The sequence below is a fragment of the Pleurodeles waltl genome, chromosome 1_1 (genome assembly GCF_031143425.1).
Source record: "Pleurodeles waltl isolate 20211129_DDA chromosome 1_1, aPleWal1.hap1.20221129, whole genome shotgun sequence".
Taxonomy (NCBI): Eukaryota; Metazoa; Chordata; class Amphibia; order Caudata; family Salamandridae; genus Pleurodeles; species Pleurodeles waltl.
Window position 1 is genome coordinate 78,977,829 of NC_090436.1, and position 24,646 is coordinate 79,002,474.

The following is a 24,646-nucleotide window of genomic DNA, read 5'->3' on the forward strand; positions in this document are numbered from 1 at the left end:
GTGGAAGCAGCAATAGTTTCCTTCTCACCTTTCCCATGCATTCCAAACACAATTGCCATTATTATTAGTACACATGTTAGTACCAAGCCTATACACACGTATTTACAATATTTCTTTCTATTATTCTGCATAGCGTACCCAGGCATGATCTGTATAGAATCAGAAAGCTAGAAGCACTTATAAATGAAACTACTTAGCAATTCAGTTACAAAGCTTGAACGAGCACAATGTTCACACCGTCTTCTTCAAAAGGCCAGTCACTTATCGTTTAGCAGCATTTGTCTCAATTCGGTTTAGCAATGTCTCAGCTGGTTGTTTGTCTCACGTTAGATTGCAGCAAGCAATGCCATTTACTACCGTTTCAATCAACAGAGTCTATGAAACTTTTCTTTTCTATTGGTATCTCTTCTTCGTTCTCGATGCTTAGAGATACAAACTCATCAGTCCAATCATCGTTTACTGCATATGCCCATTCAGGACCGGAATACCTCTTGTTTGGTATCCTTTTCCTTTTCAATTTTGCTTCTCTCTTCGATTCTGCTTCGCTGGTACTTTCCTCCTTCGCCAAGTCTTTTTCCTCACTTGACGATTGTTCCACGACAGTCACTTCCTTTCTTTTCTCTTTCACTTTCGGCCTTCCTCCTTCGTTCAAACCTTCTTTACCCTTTTCTTTTATCGGTGAGATACTTAGTCTTCTTTTTGCACCGTGTCCATTTGATGGACCTGCACCCTTTTCTGTAGAGGTTTGAACTCTTTCGTTCTGCTCTTCTTTGTCCCCACCTTCAGGGGAATCAGTCACGTTTTCCTTTTCTTTTTCTGTATCGTCTGTTTCTGGGAAAGCCCCCTCCTGCTCGGGCTCTCCTGCCTTCTCACTCTCTTCGAGCCCTTCGTCACCGTTACTTTCTTCAGGCTCTGTATCACTTTCAGCTGCTTCAGGTTCCTTGTCACCTTCAGCTGCTTCAGGCTTTTTGCTACCCTCAGCTGCCTCAGGTTCTTTGTCACCTGCAGCTTCGTCGTCGCTGTCTGAACTTTCTCCTTGGCCTTCCCCAAGTGAGTCGGACCCTTCGTTCTCCAATAATATCTCCTTTTCTCCTGCTGTTGCTTGTTCGCTTTCAGTTCGCTTTTGTTCTGTCCCAGCACTCGACACCGTTTTATCAGGCACTGGTAGTTTCAGCGCTTCAACTTCCTTATCTGTGGGACACAGCACCTTCTTTGTATGACTGGCGTGAATCCAGTTGGGAACCCCCGCACACTTCACAGCGGTAGTTGTCGTCAGGATCACTTGGAAAGGGCCTTTCCAACGGGGTTCCAGACACGACTTCCTCACGTGCTTCTTTATCACGACCCAGTCACCTGCTTTCAGTGCGTGTCCTGGACCTTGGATCGGTGGCAAGGTGGTCGCCTCCACCTGGTGAGAGAAAGAGCGAACCACGTCAGCCAGACCTTTGCAGTAGTCTAACACCATATCATCTGTAATATTCAAAAGCATGTTTGCGGGAACTGCAGGAAGTCTCATAGCCCTGCCCATGAGAATTTCGTGCGGAGACAATCCAGTTTTTCTATCCGGAGTGTTTCTCATTGACATTAGCACTAAGGGCAATGCGTCAGGCCATTTCAAATTTGTTGATGCACATATTTTTGCCATTCTGAACTTCAGCGTACCATTCATCTGCTCCACCAGTCCTGATGCTTCAGGGCGATAGCTACAGTGCAGCTTTTGCTCAATGTTCAGTGCTTCGCAAAGTAACTTCATCACCTCGTTATTGAAGTGACTTCCCCTATCTGATTCTAAAGAGATCGGGAATCCGAAACGTGGTATTAACTCCCTCAATAATAGCTTGGCAACTGTAAGGCTGTCATTTCTACGTGTGGGGTATGCCTCAATCCAATGACTAAAAATGCACACAATCACCAACACATATTTTAAACCTCCATGCACAGGCATCTCAATGAAGTCCATCTGCATACGACTAAAAGGACCGCTTGCCCTACCAATGTGGCTCGCATTCACAACTGTTCCCTTTCCTGGGTTCATCTGTTGGCAAGTGACACATCGATGGCAAACTGCTTCTGCAGCTTGACGAAATCTGGGGTTAAACCAATCAGTTTTGAACAATCTTATCATGGCATCTCTCCCTAGGTGAGCTTGCCCATGATAGAACCGCGCAAGCTGTGATAAGAGACTATTTGGCAGAACAAGTTTTCCCTCATGTGAAACCCATAGCTCGTCTTGTCTCTTTAAACATTGTGATTTAATCCAGGAATCTCTTTCATCCTCCCTGACATTACTTTGTAGTGCTTTTAGTTCTTCTATTGTATCTACGACCTTCAAGGCAAATGCTTCGGCTGGTTCGAGTTCTGGTTCACTTATTGTATTCCAATCATCCCTTAACAATATACTGTTCAAGGCACAAAATCTTGCGACTTGATCTGCATAGGCGTTTCCCAGAGACACATAGTCCTGTCCTTTCGTGTGAGCACTGCACTTTACCACTGCAACTTCAGCTGGCACTTGAATGGCATGTAACAACTCCCTTATTCTCTCCCCATTTTTCACTGGGGATCCTGAAGAAGTCAGGAAACCTCTCTGTGACCACAGTTGTCCGAAGTCATGCACAATCCCAAACCCGTATTGGCTATCAGTGTAAATGGTGACTTTCATCAATGCAGACAATTGACATGCTCTAGTAAGGGCTACAAGTTCTGCTACTTGTGCAGAATAGACTCCTTGGAGCCATCCCGCTTCCAAGACCCCTGTCACAGTACATACAGCATATCCTGCTTTCAAAATTCCCACCCCATCTCTTAGACATGAACCATCAACAAAAAGAATTTGGTCATTTTCATCAAGTTTTGTATCCTTGATATCCGGTCGGGGTTTTGTGCAAAATTCAGTCACCTGAAGGCAGTCATGCTCGACGTCTTCAGCGTTCTCAATTTCAGCATGTTCTCCAGGAAGCAAGGTAGCTGGATTCAACGTAGTGCACCTTTTCAGCTGCACATTCGGTGAGCCCAGAATAGTCGTTTCATACCTTGTGAGTCTTGCTCCAGTCATGTGCTGCGTTCGGGAGTGGGTCAAAAGTATCTCAACTGAGTGAGGGACCATGACTGTTACTGGGTGTCCCATCACTATTCCTTCACTCTGAGTGAGGCTGATACCAACTGCTGCTACGGCACGCAAACACCCTGGGAGTGCTGCTGCAACCGGATCCAGAGTAGCTGAAAAATACGCTACTGGTCTGTTTACGCCACCATGGGCTTGAGTCAAGACAGACAAAGAACATGCATCACGTTCATGGCAAAACAATGTGAAAGGCTTCGTGTAATCAGGCATACCTAAAGCTGGAGCCCTGCACATGCACTCCTTTAATTCAACAAAAGCATCCATCTCATCCCCTTTCAGTTCGATCTGATCCAAGGCATCCTTCTGGGTCAATTTCAGTAGAGGCTTTGCTAGAGACGAGAAGTTGGGAATCCACTGGCGACAGTATCCCACCATTCCCAAAAACTTCCTCACCTCCTTCCTTGTCTTTGGTGGACTCATTTGAAGTACACTGGTAATTCTTTCCTTCATTATTTTCCGTGACCCTTTCTCTATCTGGTGACCCAAGTATTTCACTTTCTTCTGACAGAACTGCAGTTTGGAAGGAGACACCTTGTGTCCATTCCCTCCCAAATGGTTCAACAGAGCAATGGTATCGGCTGTGCAGCCACTTTCTGTTTTTGATGCAACCAGTAAGTCATCAATGTACTGTACTAGGGTTGACTCGAATGGCAACTCTAACTCTTCCAAGTCTTTCTTTAGAACCTGATTGAATATGGACGGTGACTCAGAGAACCCTTGAGGAATTCGACACCAACTGTATACTCTGTCTAGGAATTTGAAACAAAAAAGGAATTGGCTGTCCTCATGAAGAGGCACAGAAAAGAATGCTTGTGACAAATCGATGACTGAGAACCACTCAGCTTCGCAAGGGATCTGAAACATTATCACAGCTGGATTCGGTACGACAGGGCAGCACTTGATTATGATGTCATTTATTTTCCTCAAATCCTGCACAAGTCGGACTTTCCCACTTGGCTTTATTAGTCCCATTATCGGTGAATTACATGGGCTGCTTAATACTTCTTTTAGTACTCCCTGCTTTACGAATTCGTCTATAAGTTGGGCAACTTTCATGAGGGTATCTTGTGGCATGTGGTATTGTGGGGTCTGGGGAAAGATCGCATTGGGCTTTACCATCACTTTTACTGGTTCCACTCCTTTCATCAATCCCACCTCTTTCCCTGTCATGTCCCACACTTCCTTTCCGACTGTCTCCCGTAATTCTGCTGGGATATCTTCTTCAGTTATCATTGGTAAAAGACAGATCAGAGGATACTCTTCGTCAACTGTTTCTATCTCATCACCCCCTTCACTGTCTCCTTCTTCCCCATCACTGCTCGTCTGTATTGTTATTCCCTCGTTCGAGCACATTATCGAACAACCCAACTTGCACAATAGGTCTCTTCCTAACAGTGCAATCGGGCTTGAGTCACATACTACAAACTGATGTACCCCTTGATAGTTACCAATGTTGACTGGTATCGGATCTGTTATTGGGTTCGTCAGATGCCTGTTTGCTACTCCCACCACTTGAACTGTCCTCCCTGAGAGTGGCAAATTTGGTATTTCACTGCTCTTAACAGTTGAACGTGTAGCTCCCGTGTCAACCAGGAATGAGACGCGATGACCCATTACTCTTCCTTCTACGTACGGACCCCTTTGATCAACTTCTAGAGATGCCGCAAGCACACAATCTCCTTCCTCTTCTGAGCTTTCACTCTCCCATACATTGTTTATTCCACTCTCACTGTGTAATGGGAACTGTTGTACTGTGCCGTTTGTGCTCATTACCTGACCCGTTACCTGTGGAGGAACCATCATTTGCTGCTGACTCATTGGTGCCAAAGGTATTTGCATTTGCTGATTAGGTACCATAGGTAACTGCTGTTGCATCGGCTGCATTTGCGTCATCTGCACACGGGGCATCTGCATCTGCTGCGGCTGCATAGGTTGTAATCCCTGCAATTGGTTTATGGTCTGAAAATTTGGGTTTAGACCTCTCATTTTTGGTCCTCTCATTGTCTGAAATGCATTGACATCATTGTTTTGCTGACCAACACCTACACCTGCACCTGCACCTTCCTGCACCACCATCGGGCACTCGCGTTTCCAATGACCTACGTTTCCGCACGCGTGACACGGCATCACCTTTTTCATTGCCTGCACACCCGTCACAACAGTGTTCAAATCTGGACCATTATTCACAAAACCTCCTCTACCTCTGCCTCTGCCCTGTGGCTGAAACGCCATGTTTCCTTGCAACTGCGGCTGCTGTTGCTGAAACACCATGTTTCCCTGCAACTGCGGCTGCTGTTGCGGTACCTGCTGTTGGAACCCTTGCATCCCTGGCAACCCTTGCAAGCCTGTCTGAGCCGCCTTAAGCTGCATCATCATCACCTTCTCTTTCAGCCTTTTCTGTTTCACCTCAATTTCGTCGCTACAGTATTTCGCATAAGTCAAGACTTCATCAATCGGTTTCGACTGCCAGCAGATCAAATGCCATTTTATCATCTGACTTATCTCTGGTCTCAGCCCTTCCACAAATCTGAACACAAAATGAAGCATATCCTTCGCCTCGATTGCTTCCGTGCCACTGTAATTCTTGAACGCCTTCAACAACCTCTCATAGTAACTATGAATCGACTCTTTAGCCTCTTGGGCAGTTCGATCAATTTTCTGCCAATCCACATTTTTCGCGGCAACCTTCGTCTTCAAATGTTCAATCACCTTATAGTACAGACACATCACCATAGGTGATGGTGCGCCCGTCTCTCTGTCTCTCTCTGGTTCACTTGTCGGCCAACCTACAGCTCTTTTGCAATCCTCCCACAAATCTGCCGGAACCACAATCTCAAATAAAGTGTTCAGGTCTTCCCAGAGACATTTTGCAAGCTTCACAAACCTATCAGTCTGTTGATACCATTCGATCGGCTTCTCTCTCAGTTTGGGAAAATCATTCGTAAAGGACTGAATATCGCTCCTGTGCCATGGTACATGTACTAATTTTCCCCCTGCTGTCTCCCTCATTGGTAACATAGTTACTGTATCATTACTCTGCGGTCCTTTCTCATTGTGCTCTGTGGCACTGTCCCTCCTCTTATCCTTCCTCTTTACCCATCTGCTTTCCCACTTGTCTAAGCACCTCCACACTTGGGCACTTTGCAACAATTCTCTAAGGTGTGCCTTCATGCCTGCTGATCTCATGTGTTCAAAATCTGTGGTCCCAAAATCCAACCTATAGCTCCTGCTCAAGTGTTTCGTCTTGCCTATGTCAATCCCGTTCCTGTCTGCTACTTCCTGCAAACTTTTATGTACCTTGTTTACCTCTTTCGTGATCTTTGGACATAGATACCTCAATTCCTCTTCCGTGTAGGATTCTAACCTGTTCACACCCATATTCCCTTCCACCAATTCTTGTGCTTCCATGTTCAGCCTCATCCTGCTCAAGTAATCGTCTCCTTTCCCACTGTCTGAACTTTGTGTGGAATTTAGACTGTTGAACCACTGTGTCAGCTGTTGCGCATTTACCCCCATCAGTGTGGCATTCACATCGACTGCCATCGATGGTTGCGGCAACTTTTCAGTGTTCGATGTTAATGGTATTATCAGTGGGGGGCTCGACCTCACCAGTGTTGATTGAGCGCATACGGGACTAAACTCCATCAAGGACCCAGACCCAGTTGGCTGAGCCACTATCGGGGTTATCCCTGGAGTGTTTTCTATGCACCTTCTTTCTGTCCCATTCTGCAGCATTTGTCCCTGGCTGCTCATACCTAAGTTAGGCTGACTATACAAAGGTACCACTGGACCTACAGTAATGGGCAGTGATATCGCATCTGGATTTTGTCCATTTCCCATATTCTGAGGCATGTTCATCCCCATATTATGGGCCATCATTGCCGGCATGCCCATCTGACTCCCCGTCATTTGAGCATGAACATTTCCTCCCTGCATCTGCTTTTGAGGCATCATAAACTGAGTTGATTCAGCTTGTGCCATTGTTGGGTTGTAACCATTCTGTACGCCCCTTACGGTTGGATCTAGAATCATCCCTCCATTGTTGTCACTGCTGTAGTACCCTGGCATCTGCGGCTGATAATGTTCTGCTGGTTTCAACACGGGCACATCTGGATACATTCTCCTGACCTGCGGTATCTGTGGGGTGAGCAGTAAGCTCGGATCCTTAGATCCCAATGGTACTCCTGTATTCTGCGTTTCACTGTTCTGTACCGATGCCGGAGGGGCAGAACTGGTACTTGGACCTTGTCCATTCTCTGCATAAGGTGGTGGACGGTCGTTCAGCAATTGCATTATCAACTCCTCATCCTCTAACTCCTCTTCTCTTCTCAACTTTTCCTCGTCCTCTCTGTCCTTGGAACACTTCCTGTCTGTCTTACCGGTAGCTTTCTTACCTGTCTCCTCTTCATCCTTAGTAATTGCGGGGAACAATTTTATTCCCTGCAATACATCTGACCTCCACACCTTCTGCGCATTATCCCACCTAGCATCCGCTAGTGTCTTTTCTACCTTCCTCATCCTTGTTTCAAACTTGTTTTTCTGTTGCTGTCTAGCCATGAGTTCCCAGATTGCTAGAGCCTCAAACTGTGCTGGCCTTGGAGGCACCTTCATGTCATACATCGTGAATCTCAAGTTCTCTAGGACCCTTATATTGAATGTCCCATGTATCGGGAATGCTACGCTCCCATGTTTCTCTGTCCACTTGTGCCATTGCTTTAGCCAAAGACACGGAGCTACCCCTTTTTCCTCCATTACAATGTAAGCTGGTGTACCCTCGGGCGGCGTTTCCTCTCCTACGCTCGCTTTAATGTATGACTCTCCCTTCATCGCGCTCCTGAATGCTTTAAGGAATTTCATTTCTCGTCTTTTAATTCACAAAGTTTATACTCAATAGGTCACTTTTATTCCACAAAATTTGTAATCAATAGGTGACTTTAATTCCCGGAATACTCTTCACCTGCCTTTCCCCTTCCAATCGAGTGCCACGGACTGCGTCCAATCCGTGCGCGACCCTTCTCTCCAACCAACCTATCCCAGCGCGGCTCTTAGTGACGTCACACTCACACACACTGCGGCTGACAAAGCCTCGCGGCTAATCCTCCTTCACTCAGTTCCTCCCGTAACAACTTTTTGCATATATCGCGAGCTACCAAAACTAAAACAGATCTGTCGGTTTACTACAGGAAGGGTAACACAGTCGCTTCAGGACCTTAGAGACCTTTCACTAACCTCGGCCACTATTCGATCTCTTTCACCAGCCTCGGCCGCTATTCCGTCTTTCTCAGTCCCCACATTCGCAAGCAAATCTGACCCGCAGACCTACTCTCAACTTGTCAATGATCTGTTCTAGTGCACTTAGAATCTTGTCAAAGCCCGAAGTCGAAGTTTCTTTCACTCTGTAACACACGTACCCACTCGTTGACCACGCCCGATCATCCTACTAAACCGCCCAGACCACAACATGGATCAACATACTCCGGAGTCTCTTGACCTCGCAGGGCCCGCCTCAACAACAACAACCACGTGGACCTTTTTATGCACAAAGCGCCAGACGCACATGAAGTTCGACGACTTCCCTACTCTCACACTCGGAGCCGCACCTCCGCTAACTCTATGAAGTTCGACGACTTCTCTACTTCTACACTCGGAGTCGCACCTCCGCTATCCTTAAAAAGAAAATCCTCGCAACCTTTTCACACACCCTGCGGCAATAAGCTGTGCAAGCGCAAAACCCTAACTTCACTCATACCATCACTAGTACTGCCGACGCTGTTTCCACATCTCCTTTCTCTCCATTCGCAAGCTCCGAGATCCCGGGAAAGTCGCGGTGGACCTAGCCCATCATCATCTTGTCAATTATTTTCATCCAAAAATCTAATTCAACTTTTCGAATGTGGCCTCAAAATGCGTAACCGTTAATTCGACACCATGTACTCTAATGGTACAGGGTCCCAAAAGGCGTAACCGTCCGCTGCTACCATCTACTGATAGAGCGGAACGGGTAACAATTTACCTGCGTTCGGATGCTCTTTAGGTCGATGAATCTTTTGACTAAGTGGGAACTCTCTGTACTCTTAATCGATCAATCCCCCCTTATCGATAATCAATAACGAACATAAGCAACACCTTGAACAACATAACACTTAACAATTAATCCAGAATACATTTCGGCGAACCCTGACCTTCCAGCCAGGAATAACCACACCAGTTTATTGCAAAGTTAGTGAATTTATTTCCCTATATTAACAAAGCTAGCACAATATAGATGTGTCTCAAAACCAAATGATAAACATAAATGAACATTAATAGCTGTCCATATCGTCGAAACAAATGTAATCTATGTAGCATTTGAATCACAAGGCATTCGATAGTGGCAATGCAGAGCACTAATACGATAATCTGTAATGGGCTAATTGCGTACATTTAGTCAGCATAACAAGATCTCCAATTGCATCGTGCGACATATGGAATCCTCATCTAACCTCAAATTAGCATCAGCATGTGGGACTTCATGCAAAAACAATTTGGCAACATCAATTTAGAAAACTCCTAGCTAGGGTCCTTATCAAAATCAGCAGTTGGTTACCTAAAAGAAACACAATGCAATTTTACAATTTCCTTTCATAATTACCAATTCCAATCAGCAATCAATGAAGTCTTCGTCTCACAGGTACCGTTTCTCGACCAGCATGGGACGGGACAAAGGGGCAGGGGTGAACGGGGCAATTGCCTCACGGCGGCAAAGTAAGGCTACTACTTCATGCAAAGGGGCAAATCAAAGTTAAAGTCTCTAGGGCAAGAATCATTAAAGTCTCTTTCTCTCGACTAGAGAAAGCATCAAAAGTCTCTCAAAATGGCGTCGCAGCAAAATGGGTCATAGTAGCTACGAAGTCAAAATGGCGGGATGTCCGAAGATAGAGAGCTTCCCTCTCGTGCACCTGGGTTTTATAGACAACAGTTCAAGTCCTGTAGGGTCTCCATTGGAGGGTTCATAGGTTAGCTTCAAATTGACCAATCAAAAACGACAGTTCTCAAGCTTTTACTTAAGCATACATTATCCTTGGAGATGGGTACACAAGTTGCAACATTGTTTCTCAGTTAGCTTACTCTCAGAGCCTCCATTGTCCGCACCTGCAAGTCGACCTTGAATTAGAGAGAAAATATGCCATGCTGGCACCAACTTTAAGATAAGCATGTGAACAGTCTCTGTGGAAAAGTACAGCTTCAAGCAGAAATACACGTTTAATAGCACAGTGGAAAAATACGAACATTTAAACCGTGAGACCAGGCAACTAGGCCAAAGCCTCCGCTAAAGTAATGCTAAGCTAAGACATTTCAAATAAGCAAATCGTAGCACATGTTTATGATTATGTTGGATTAGTGCAATTCTAATACACCACGTTATAAAGCACGCATATAAATGATGGCAAACTACTCTGAGGGCACATTTTGTCCCCGTACAATCTTCATTAATTCGGTTAATGTCACACACGATTATGTCAGCACTACGTTTATGCGTTAATAAATCAAAACCTTCATTTTCTGCTTCATCACATGGGGATATAACAATGAGGGGCTTAGCGGGTTGGGCTTTTTGTGGGTGGGATAGTTGGGATAGGGGGTAGGTTTTGGTTAGTAAGTTAGTGAGAAGTTAGTTTTGTAAGTTCATAGGCCTGGCTTGTGATTGTTAATTTTCACTTGTTTCAATAAAAGTGTCTTTTTCCACACTACTAGTTCTCAATGTTACTGTTGGATCAAGCAGCCTAGTGCAGTTGTTGTGCTGGTTGGCCCCATGCGAAGGCCAGGAGGTCCGCATGCGGCCCCCAGGCCGTACTTTGAGTATCACCGATTCAGGGCATGGGACAACAGGCCTGGACTCATGTACGTGGGCTGCGGAGCAGTTTCCGTGCCAGTTGAAATTAAACCTGCTCTGTTGTGCTGCCACTTTGCTCCAGTCACCTTCGCTACTGCCGAAGAGGCGCCCCAGGCACATTTACCATCTGCTCCAAGCAGGTGGCAACAAAGTGCAGATTCGTCCTAGTTATTTCTCACAAAACGGCCAAAAACACACTGGACTGGACCTAATATTCCTGGGGTTTTGTATTTTTTTCCTATTATTTGAGTATATTCATCACCAGAAAAGTGTGATTTTGTTTCAGCAATTTTCGTAGCTACTGATTCCCCATTGGGAAACAAGTTCCTGTGAATATTTCTCAAACATTGAAGACCAAACATTTTAACATTGAAAGAAGGCATGCACAATTAAAATGATTCTATGCCGAAATCAAATGAAAATATCAGCGTTGTCTAAAGAGCAGCTCAAGTCATGCACATAGATGTAATTCCTTCTCAGCACATATTACTAAATTCGAGTTAATCTGGAACTTTATTCAAGGTGTATTTTCACACCTTCCACTCATATTCTTCAGAATTCTCTCACCATCATACTTCTTAGTTTTGATATTTCCTGCATGATTAAACTCAGTATTATGGAGTCTACTTTTTTAATACAGTAAACTTGACCACTTTTAGAATCCAGTATTAATATTTCCAATTCTGGTCTATACCAATACTTTCAAGGAGTCAGTTGTCTCAAAATGACTGACAATTGCAGATAAACTAACACCATGTACACATTATTCTCTAGTCCTATCCAAAAACAGATGTTGTCTTCAAACTTTCTCCCTTCTAATTGTATCCCACCATATTGGTTCCTGGTAATTTCATATCAAAGCTGATCTTCAAAATATAGTTTCCAATCTAAACCCATAATTGGTGTAGCCAATTAATATATTAATAATGCTGCAAACAAATTGTAATCAATGTAAATGTCTATGCGCTGCCTTGTCCATTTGCTGCTGATCATCCAACTTTCAAATTGTTATAATTTCATTTGCATCTTTGCTAGTTATGTCAGATCTTATAGGTTACTGACTAGAAACCATAATATATGTACATATTGGGACATATTTCCATAGAAAACATGCCAATCTGAAAGGTTCATTTATTTTTTAAGGTGCCATGTAGGCAGTTGTTTCACCCACCACATTTCTCCCTAGATATCTCCCACAGTCTTCCTCTTTGTGGTTGTAAACCAGAACTCAAGGTTTGAAAGCAAACAAGATCAATGATATGCTGATGAGTATAAAAATTACATGCCACTGAGGAGGCTTGGTTATTGGTTCTAATATGTTGCATGTTCAATCAATCTCTGCCATCCTTGTGGTTTCCACAGTATTTTCCCCTACATAGATGGCTGACTGATTTGTCCAAGGCAAAGGAAGCTACAATTTCGGTGTGTCAGGCACTGCCAGATTTCAGATTCCCGGACAATGCCTAGAAGTCACCCCTGCTGCCCTCACAAGATTTGATGTTCACCAGGACCCACTTCTTATTTGACTTGGAGGTGGTGTGCCTGGCAGAAGGTCAGGTAGTGCACCTCCAGGCTCAGTTGAGATTCTTGTTGCACATGGCTCTTGCCCTGGTATGCGCCTGGGTACTTCATCGTGGTTTCACGGCACCCACAATTCGATTCCATCTGAAGGTCCGGGTGATTTACATCCTGGCTCATTGCTATTCAGCTTCTCAAGACTGCGAGAGCTCTCCGAGCATCTCTCTCTTGGTATCTGACTTACTGATTTGACAAAGAAAATATGTTTGAAGGGAACTCATCTTTCCCAATTACCTCTGGTTTTCTCAAGAAATGCCACTTTGATATGGTAGGGAGTTACTTAGGAGGATCTGACAACTAAAAATCAGTAGTCACTTTCAGAGACTCTGAGCTCTTCCAGCTGGAGAGAATTGTGTGCAATTCTGAGGGTCTTCCAGTTCTTAGTTCTCCATTTGGGGGAGTCCTCATCTGATAGCGAGGATAGTCAATCATGTGTCCCGGGTCTACATCAACCATCAGAAATGATCAATGGCTCGGAAAAGTCTCCTATGAGCAGAGTCTCATCTGTATCACAGAAGACACTTTGGGCCTGATTACGACCTTGGTGGATGGGATACCCCGTCACAAGCGTGATGGATATTCCATTCACCGTATTACAGGTTCCATTATATGCTATGCAACTTGTAAAACAGCGGGTGTGATATCTGTCACATTTGTGACAGAGAATCCCATCCATCAAGGTCGTAATCAGGCCCTTTATCTTTTGATGAAGGATAATGGGCATGCTGACCGCCTCCGTCACACAGTATACTCTTAAGTTTATTTCTATCAGCACCAGAAGTTAATTATTAAAATAAGTGCAAGTTCATGGTCTTCTCTTTTAGATCTGTTTGCTATCCCGGGGGATGTTCTTCTTCCTCTGTTTTGCTTAGTATGTCCTTGTCCCCAAGCTTGGAGAGTGTATGCACTGCCTCTAGCTTGGCCACAAAGGATCCTGCATGCCTTTTTCACCATTCCTTCCATATCTAAAGTATTGAAAAAATGCAATGAAAAAAGCCAGAAGTGAATTTGGTAGCTCGAGTTTGACTTAGGGGTCAATTCCTGCTGGAACGAGTTGTGTGCCCCTTGTTTCTGCACCTTTCTCACCCCCTGATCCAGACTCTGCATCATCTTCTTCTAGAGGTCTGGAGGTTAGCTTGCTGTGGTTAAGCTTCTCTGACCTGGTTGTGCCTGCTCTTCAACTGGATTGTCATCTATCTACCTTACAATCTTATGTCAAGCACTGTATTACTTATGTTTATTCGGGTTATGTCTCAACCTGGGAGATTGTGAGCTGTGGGAAATTCTTGAGTTTTTAATGGATGGATTCCTCTTGGGTTTAACATCTTTCACTTTCAGGGTACAGTGAACTGCTGCTTGGGCTTTCCATTCTCCTATGTGTGATCTCTTCTAGCTTGCTCCTTTAGTGTCTTGCTTTCTGCTGAGGTTTTCCAATCGCAGGCCTGTGCTTCATTCCTCTGTTCTATATTGGATATCCCATTAGCCTTGCATGCTGTGCAGTAAGCTCCTTTTGACCCTTTGGAGTTCACCATTTTAGCTGTCTCATATGTTAAGATTCCTTTCTGTAGTGATTACTGCACCTCAGCCCATACCTACAGCATTTTCCAGAAAAAGTGGTTAATAGCCTGGTCCTTCGTTTTGTCCAGAGGTTTTTTTTCTACATTTCTCATTTTGCGGAAATGTGTGAATATTCTTTCATGTCCTGTGTCGATTGACAACACTGTATTGCGCTAGTTAGATGTTCAGATATTTGTGTATCTCAAATGCTCCTCTGTTTTTCATTCTAGTGATGCTGACTTTGTAAAGTTTGGTCAGTGAAGGATGGGAGGGAAGCCTTCTGTCTCCAGGCTGCATTGCCACCTGGGATGTGCCTGATACATTTTTATCATTATAAATTGGCTGTTGAAGATCCCCCTTTTTCATTCCCTGTCCTTCCTTAGATTTGACTTTTTGTCATTTTGGTATTTCAGGAAGTAGTCAGGGACAGGTTGGAAGTTCTAGCCGTATGCTGGGGGTTGGGTAGAAGGAGGCAAGTGAATTGTGTGTTACCCAGGACCCCACCACTGGGCACCAGGATATAGAGAGCCAGCCAACCCTGCATGCGTCTGCCCGCAGGAGCGGGAAGACACAAAGAAAGATTGCCGGCCGCACGCAGGAGTGTGGGCCATGCAGGGAGTCGGCGAGGGCAGCCATGGGTGCGCTCTACGGGCTGCCATCCAACAACAGGCACCCCTCTCTCTTCAAAGAAAAAGGAAAGACGTGGTGCAAGGCTGCATTTCAGGCCAAAACTTAAAGAAAAACCTCAGAGTGGTTCTCCCCGGCTCAGCTGGAGACTCGCTACTATAATATTCACTGCATTCGGGAAACTCGCCCCATAATACATTGCATGGCCTTTCATTTAGTTTACATGTTTGCCCATAAATCAGCGTATGGTGGTCCTAGGACGATGGGACCACCACCAAAATGTTCACTACAACATCCTCTTTCAATCCAAGGTATCTTTTGGATCCCCACCCTCAGTTGGGGAGGGGGCACAATCATCATCTTTCCCTCTTTTCAAGGCACATCTAAGTTCTCTCAAGTCTGGAGCTTTTGCTTTACAGCTGAGGGTAGTTTGTCTGCTGGAGGCCTGGTGTATGTTAACATTTTGAGAGGCTTAGAAGGCCTGAAAATGTGGGCCCTGCATCCTCCAGAGGTTGAATACATGGTTACACTGTAATGCCTTTTAAAATAATTACATTGCAATGGTATTGCATGGGGTTATGCTCTCTAAGGGCTGAATGTTCAATTACACTGCAATGTTTTTCCCCATATTGCTTTCATGTGGTTATGCCCCCTAGGGGCTGATTGTATGGGTACATTACTATGCTGTTCCGACCATTACAGTCTAATGTCAAGTATATCAAAGAATGCACAAACACAAAGTTTATTTCTGATAAATGTTTTTATTGGGTTTACATGATGACTGCATATGTTTTATTGATCCCCCATTATTGCAATTACAGCAATGATTCAAGCCAAAGTAATATTCTTATTACTCCATGACTGTTTGAACACACTTGATATGTTTGTGTGACCACGCTAGGGGGTCACCCGTGTATGTACAATGTCAGCTGTAGTATGTGCCAGCTGCCATGTATATTTGTAAATTATTGCATAGTATTTAGTAGTGTGTGCATAATAAATGTACTTCTCCTTTTCCAAAGAAATATTACTGATTGGACAATCATTTGAGAGTTAATATTGTGTGCCAATGATTGGTGATTCCTAGCCTACACCACTTCTCTTGAGTAGACCTTAGACTGCACCCCCTTGCTCCCCAGTAAGAGTCAAGCGTTACAATAGGGTGTTTGGTTCCCACTGAGGACAGTTGAGGAGCTATTATTTGAGGTGACCACACAACTAATAGCCCACTTTCCAACACTGCCCGTTTGGCGACTGCACATATCGCTTATTTCTCCTTGGTCTTTGCATGCACTGCTGTAGGCCGGTGCACTCTGCAGGGGCAATGGTATAAACTCAAAATCAACAGCTCTATACCACTGCACCCATGCAATGTGAAGAGACAGAAAGAAAAGGGGGGAGAAAAAGAGAAACAAAGATAGAATCAAAGGCAGAGCAAAACATGAACAGACAAGGTTAAAAAGAAAGGGCTCAAATTTGTGATGGTAATCCTCTTGAATATTTTGTATCTGAGTGTACACTTTCTTTATTTTTTTGTGATTGAGTAACACTGTGTAGGCAAGCTTTTCCATCTCGAGTGACTCAGTACAAATTATTCTCTCGTACCAAGACTCATTAAACTCCGATTTTCATGCGAAAATCCACCTTGCGTGGGCATCCTGGCATTTGGGTAAAAACAAATAAAAGGGAAGACAAAAGAAAGGGATAGGGATAGATAAAAGAAAATAAGAAATGAAGAGCAAGGGAAAAAGGGAAACAGATCTAGGAAAATGGATTAGAAAATGATAAAGTAGAGAGAAAAGAAGAAAAAAACAAGCATTGGCAATGCCTATAGGTCTGACTTTAAAGGAATGTTGTATGATAATGCAAGGCATTACCAATGAATAGCATAGGAATGGATATCTATTTGGTTAAAGAAATGTAGAATAATATTGATTAAGATTAAAAGGTCAGGTGACAATTGAACTTTCAAGCCAGACCTAAACATCTATGTGGATTAATGACTGCCCAACTCCGATTTGTGCTGCAGCCAGAGAAAAGCACTATAATTTTTCTAGTTATCTAATACACTTGAATAGCTTTACAGTGCCTGGTGTGTGCTCCTAAAAGTTCAAGTTCAGACAGCTGTATAAATAAAATTATCACAGCTGGGTGGCTAGAATTTTTTTGTGGAAGCACACAACTTCTTCCCACTCAAAACATGTACTCCTGTTTCCTATCATGTCGGCGGAGTCAAAGCCCCTCTCTAGTGATGCTCACATAGTAGTCTGGTGGCAGTTGCGCGGTCAAGCCAGACCATAAGAAGGAGAAAAGGTGAAGAAAGAAGAGTCTGCAGGCAAGAAGACTAAAACTCAGTGCTTAATTTGTAAATAAAAACGTGCCGGTGCCCAAAGCTCTCCTCTGAAACACGCAGCTGCTACAATTAAATATGTGAGCACGGAATACTGAGGCAGCGTAATCCGAAGCGATCTTGGGCCTCTTTAACCAATTTACAACCACTCCCTGCCCCTTCAGCTCACTCTTGCAGCTTTCTGCTTACTCCCATTGTGATGCTTTTTTGTTTTTCTCTTCCTCCGTCTTTCCCATATGTATCTTTTGCTCTTACTAACTGCTTGAGGCAGAAAAATAAGTGCTGCCCCTCAAAAATAAGTGTCGGTGCCCCACAGCACTGCTAAAACTAGAGCTCGAATCGACGGACAGAGAGTAACAGTAAAGGAATGAACACGGAAAGGAAAAAAAACAGTAAATAAGCAGTTTTATGTTGGAAATATAAATGTGAATGAAATAACTGTACTTACTTCGGAGATCTAGGTGTAGCGTGCAAAGCACATCTTCTAGTCTGAACCCGAAAACTCAGTAGGTCAATGCACCTACTGCAGATGCAGACTCTAATACCAGGGGAATGACTCACCTACTGCAGGAAGGTACACAAACTAGTGATCTTGTTCTTCTGGTACCATACTCAGTAGTCGCTGCTGTCCTGCTGTGTGGCAAGCAGCTCTGTGCGACTAGACTGAAGCACCGGCACTATTCTTAGCAGCAAGAACAGCGTCGAAGCTAGGGAGGGTCTCAGTAGGGAGGAGGCATGTGGGGAGGAGGGGAGTACTGATTCCACAATGGTGGGTAACCGAGGAATACGGAGTGTTCATTGCTGGGGATGGTCCCTGGCTCTTGCTTTCATTAGAGCATTTGACAACATTGCTACATCACTGAATTTTTCAATTAAAATCTAGAGATTATTGGGTGGAGATTGAAAAGAAAATTTGCTAGGGTATGTTATCAACAGTGCAGTATAAAGTGCCCCTCATAAATGCTAACTAGGCAGCCCTGCCAAGTTTTCCAGGTCCATTTGTGATCTGCTATTCCAGGCCAGGTTTTTTCTTTGAATTCTTGGACGGGTACTCTTGTTTATTCCATTACAAAGAAGGACTACAAGTCCCAGAACTCAAATTAAAAAAACCTGGATTGGAGCAGCACATCACGCATGGACTGGGGAACTTGGCAGCTGAGACTATGAATCTGATAAGACTTTTGATTCAACCCCTAATCCCTGGAATGTTTGTTTTTCTCCTCGTATAGGTTTATACATCCAAGCGAGTACAGACCACTTCTCCCTGGGAACTGTGTCTGAAGACCTGAGAATCATCACCCCTGCCCTTCAGTCAATAAGATTACTTCTTGCGTGAGACGGCAGCAAAGAAGTGCAACTTGACCTTCGATCTCTGGAGACTGTTCATTGCTGTCTCTTAGCAACGAAACAGCATCAGCATCATTTGCCTCCTTGTTGCCATTTGTGAACCTTCTGTGAATTTGGGAACACCCCAGGACACATTTAGAGGCAAGAGGCGGCAATGGGAGTTTAACTAATGTGTCACATGTTTAACAGGCGGGGTGGATTTCAGTGGAAACATTCCTGAACACTGACTGGTCTTGGCAGAGCCTGGACTGCACTGGCACTGAAAGCTGGGAGAATGCTGGGCAAAAAGGAGATTTTATGTCACATTCTTCAATTAAAAAAAAAAATCGATTAAACTATTGCTCCTAATAAATTTTGTTTCCTCCTGTCACTGACCACATGGAAGTGTGATGCGCCCTTTCTCACGCCCTCTCTGTTGACCGTTCATGCAGATGCGCATTGTTTCGAACATTCTGTTGGAGTGATGGAGAATGTATTTTTACCATAGAGAACAACAGCAATGAATTCTTTGTGATCAGGTCACCCTCTGGGGGGGGGAGAAAGGGAGCCCCTCTTTCTCAGGGCTACCGGTGATGTGCGATGGGTTCTGGCCTGTCAACTGGAGCAGTGGTGGCCATTGTCTTCAACTGTGCCATCGCCTTCCTGATCCTCGTCTTGGTAGTCATCCTCTGTAAAGCCTGCAGGACCCCGTCCTGCCCACCATCCAGCCCTTCCTCCGACGGAGAGCAGACTAAAAATGAGGGGAAGTACCTCCTTCAGCCTTGAGGTGGAGTGGCCACAGCGGGGATAGACCACAACATTTACCTTGGGCCACAGAGAGGCAAAACCTACTACTAAGTTCTACGTGTAACTGAAGGGTTTTGTAAACTGCAAGTTTTCAAAGTCCTATGGAGTCACTGATGGGATTTCAGAAAGGGGTCATATTTTTGCTGTGACATGTAAAGCGTGCCCCATAGCTGGAAGGCATAATTGCATCTTGGATGTGACAGACCTTACACCATTTGATCTTCTATCCCCATGCAGTATGTTTTATTTTTTTAAGAAACAACACGTCATATTTTTTAGGGTTGAACCATGGCCTCAACAGCATGGCCATCCTGCGCCTCCAGCTAGTAGAAGGATGGAAGGAAAACGAAGAGGAGAATTATTTGTTATTTTGTCCTCAGAAGTGACATAGCCCCTCACACTCTTCTTCCCAAATTCAGTGGTCTCAAATTCAAACTATTCAGAGATGAGTTTGATCCACAGAGAATCTTTTTTAAACAACTCTAGTACTGTACCGTCGCAGAGAGCCACCATGAATTCAACTAGCGATGTATGTCTGTCGATGTTCATTGAGTGTAAGGATTTAGGCACTTTCTGGAAGCCTGATGAACTGGAGACATTGTATGTAAATACATTGTTCGTATGTCCTTTTAAATGTCGTCCACCTAACTACTGTTGTTATTTTCACTAAAGTTGAGAACTTCACATTGTAAAGTTCTTGTTGGTACAGAGTCAGTTCATATTCTCTAAAGAGGTAAGGCTACGCCGTGCAATAGAAATTTGTATATCTGTTGAGTGAGTGAGAGGGAGTCGTGGAGTGAATGAATGAGTGGATTAGAGAGTGACTACTTGTGAGTGAGGGCACTTACATTAATTCCTTTATGATATGGACTTTCCACTAGTTCTGACTTAATGTAGCAAAAATCTTACAGAATTCTCACTTTCTCACTGTTAATGTGTGTTCTCCGCACCTTTAGGCTTTCAATTGTTTCCTTTACAGTGGATCCCTGATTTCTAGCTGGAGAATATGCAGCAGAACTAATTAGAGGCTTTAGGAAGCGGCTTGAACCTCAAGAATAGGTCTTCGAAGAGGGTTTGTGAGTCCGAAGGGAGGTCTCAATTCTGGATGAATTGACAGTCACACACCCAACAGGCCTGTCCCTTTTAGAAAGTAGTCAAAGTAAGGCTATTGTGATCTGTAATGCCCAAGTCTCCTATGCATGCCAGGTCTTCCACCAGCTTCACACTCAGAAGGTGATTTGAAGAATCACATTTTATACTTTATATTCCCCCTTTGCCTGGGCCATTTTGAAGAAAATAAGACAGCATAGCCAATAAGTGAGCTGGCTCACATACCATGTAATGCATTAAATAAGTGACATACTTGATATGAGGTAGATGATTGGCCTCTGATTGACCTTCAACCCAATGACCTACATACTTGATATATACATACTTGATATGAGGTAGATGATTGGCCTCTGATTGACCTTCAACCCAATGACCTAAATCCTGTGTCTCTCATATTTAGGAGCAAGTAGACACCTCTCTCCATCACAGGTAGAAGCAATGAGCAATGGAGCTGGTTTGTTTTGTGAAAGATGCCAACCTTTCTCTTGTCTCTGGTGACTGTTGGCTGCCTTATTCAACCTGTTCATGTGTTCCACTATAACTTAGGAGAGTTTGATGCAGCAAATAAGTGCAGTTCATACATTTACTATCTGTTTTTCATAACCACAAGAGCATCTACCTACAGTATAAAGACAGTAATAGCAAATAATGAAAATAAAAAACTCTTTAATCCCACGCCATACAACTAACAGGATCTGGGAACCATGGATAATTTAGTTCTTGACATCCTGTTCACATTCGTGTTGAGGAGGAGACTAGGCGGTCTAAAACAATAGAACGATAATGATAATGCAAGGTGGTTCGATGAAGCGGGGAGAGGAACATTATAATTGGTCCCATTCTTTTATTTCCAAGTACTTTGTCAAGTTAAAAAAAAGCCTGTAATTTTACCATCTTAGGTTCATCTGGCAAGGTATAATCAAAATGTCAAAGGTAACAGGCAAAATGCAAAAAGGTACCCCTAAATTTTTTTGGAACACAATCTTTGAGGGAGTGGTAGCGGCTGTGGATAACACAGGGAAAATCTAGATCGACAGCCTATGGATTTCGTGTTTGGATAATATTGTAGGTATAGCCTCTGGATCACGGGTGTCTGAGGCTGAACCAGACGAACTTGATCCAGGTCATACTTTCAGCGTAACCATATTTATTGTATGTCAATATAATTCACGTGGATATCCTGAAAATCTATCATGGATCAATTCTGAACACTGCTGCTTCAAATCTAGGACATGATAAACACACAAGGCATTTGTTTGATTATATATCTTTTCTGTGGGTTCATGGTAAACTGTACAGTGGTGAAAATAAATTGCACTAACATTCCAGAACACATTAACATTATGAGCTGTGAGGCAAAACAAGGCCATGGCCAAGTGATGCTGGAAGGCAGCAAACACATCCATAGAGTGGCAATGGCATTTTTACTTCCAGTCTAATCATCTGCTGATTTGGTCTGCATTCTCTTTTTAGGAAAACGTCCTAAAACGTTTAGCCTTGGTATTGGCAAAAATGAATTAAATGATAGGTTTCTGAATATATTAATTTATGAGCAAAGCACCTACTTCTTATAAACACTCAAGTCTCAGCATAACTAGTTGACATAGTTACATAATCTATTCAACGCGTTGCAGAGTTCAAACACTTTCAATGAAATGAAAAAATAAAGAAAAGCAAAGTTAAACTGAATGGGGTAAGAACTGAACATAGCCCTACCTCAGAAAGGGGGAATAGAGTCCAGTGGTGTAAGGAATAAAAATTGAAGTCACTCAAACTCCATCACACTCATACAGCGCCAGGGAGAAGAACACGTTTTTGGAGTGCAGGTGGCCGTGTCTGCAACAGAGAAAAGCTACTTTTCCTCTCATCCTGACAAACAGTAGTAGAGATTAGGTAGATTTTTCAGTGGTAGCACTGCAAGGAAGTTAGTTGCCAGTAGCTTAATATACTTTATTTGGTGAATTTAAATCTGGACCAGAATGTCAGGGCTCCCTTCTAGGTTGTTACATCCATACAGGTTACCTGAGGCACCAAATATTGAGAAGGAGATGGTGCGCTCATCGCTCTTTAATGCAGAGCATCTCTGGACTTCACACTGGGTGCATGGCTGGGTGTTCTCATGCCTAAACCATGTTCATGCTTTTGTGGCTGCTTTCGTGGCTGTGGTCACCCAGAGGGGTGGTCTGCTACTTGCTGGATCATTGGCAGGGAAGAACATTGTGCCTTTTCAATGCCACGTGTTGGAAGAAAGGGGTGTAGATAAGACTTATAAAGTGCCTTTTGCAAGATGGAGGTCTGTTGAAGGATTGCTGACAGTGAGGTGCAATTCAAGATAAAGTAGAATCCTGTTCTGTGATGTCCCTTCATAAATAAAGCAGTCATTAGCATGTGACAAATGCATCACAACACATTCCATCCCTTTTTACCACAATCATCACCCTTTAGCTTCTATTTTTGATCCTCGTTTTCACTCCTTTTAGTGAAATTCCCTGTGGATTTTCTTCTGGAAAGACTCTGCTTGGCTTTTTTCTCTTCTCAGATACCAGGGAGCATTTGGTACCTTCTGCATAAATCCTCTTTTTCTGTCTTGTAGTTTCTCAGTATCCTAATGAGGCTATTGGATTTGGGCGGCAGAATACCCTGAATTGTGGAGTCCTGGATACAACTCCACGCCATGGGACACCTGTCGGCCGAATCCGGGTTGTCCAGCCAACTAGTAGTGCCTCATCTCCGCCCGAGAGCAGGGATGATTGTGGAAACCGGGTGACAGAGAGGACTCGCAGTTGATGAGATCTCATCCCTTTCTCTCAGTTAAATTTGTCTCACACGGGCAGAGACAAACAGAAGCAGAGTATAGTTCAATAAGGTTTATTGAAGTAACTGCATTGTAGATAAAATGGCATGTATCGCAATAACTAGGATGATAAAACATGCTAGAAGCAAAATTGTGAAATACAAAAAAGGTCCCACCATACTGTCACTAGGAATACTTTTTCTACCTAAACTATGTTAGAGCACAGCATAATAAGCCCTAATCCGCCCTTCAGGTTTCCCCCCTGGGAAGAGATCATCCCTTATACCTGAACAAGGAAGTCTTTTGTCTAAAAAGACACCGTCCCCATATAGGCCAGGGATTCTACAGTCTAAGCAAGCAGCTGTAGGGAAGATGTTCATCCGTCAGCATGCAGTATTGGTAATCTGGCTGGAATCTCCCTCTAACATGTATAGGACAGAGAAGTGATTTTATAATAAAACTGTTGATGTTCTAAGAAAAGGTCCCCATGTAAGAATATGTATGTTTCTGTGAATGTCTGAGACACAGGGTACCACTTTTGCTGGCAACCCTATCTGACTGCTTCTTCAAGGAAAGCACACAGTGAAATGAATGCTGTGCTAAGAACGTAATGCTTTCCTAGGTTAAAGAACAACCAGATAGAAAACATACCAAAAACAATACCACAAATGTGGCTAATGCTACTAGAAAAACAAAGCGATGCTGAATAAAATGTAACTGGGCTAACGTGCACAGCGGCAGGCGTAGTTTGCTAAAATAACGTGTCTAAAACATGGCTAGAATAGCTATACAACACCCTCCCCTTGCCTATTCCAAGGTGATTTAAAGCCTAAAATAAAATATGAAAGCTACTAAAATCTATTCATGAAGCATATAAACATGAATGTCAATAATGACAAGTTAGAAGACACTTGAGCATGGAGTAAAAAGGGGCAATTTAAAACATCAAAAGTGGCGCAAATAAAATCGAATTAAAAAGTAAATGTCATTTTTAAAATAACCAATTATATCCGGGACAATTGAAGCCAGGAAATGTTCCACTTTGGCAGGTGGTAGAATAGCCAAATCGTTTCCAAGGACAACCAAGGAGCACTCATGTTCCAAAGCCTGAGCTCCAGCTGAGGCAGCAGTATTCCGTGTTGTGCCCAATGTTGAGTTAAGAGCTGCATAATCCATGAAATGCAACTCATAGACAGCTTCCCGTAGCAAACGCACCATTGACGCTCATGTCTGGTAATGAGCCCTCAGCGAGAACGTCAACATATCAGCGTCCAATGAAAGGAAGCGCTGCATAGAAAGACAACATTTCAGTGCACATTTGAAAAGGCACCAAAGGCTTCGAAACACGGGCTGCACACAATCCAAAACCGGTCTAAATGACAGAGACCAGTCGCACTCCAGTTCTTCCAGGAGTGGTGCTTCAAAATACTTCATCATGCATTCACGACACAGTTGCGCTGGTGGAAGCACTTTCAGTTCTCCTTGTTGTGAAGGGACAGC

The 24,646-nt window shown here is 43.7% G+C and overlaps 1 long non-coding RNA gene across 1 annotated transcript in view; it reads left to right on the forward strand.

Moving 5' to 3' along the window:
- The window catches only part of LOC138266555 (uncharacterized), a 90,413-nt gene extending 70,475 nt beyond the window's left edge, over positions 1–19,938 (forward strand). The window contains exon 2 of the long non-coding RNA XR_011199563.1: positions 18,339–19,938. This is a non-coding gene — a long non-coding RNA (uncharacterized lncRNA). The remainder of the gene's footprint in view (positions 1–18,338) is intronic.
- Positions 19,939–24,646: the final 4,708 nt, after the last annotated feature.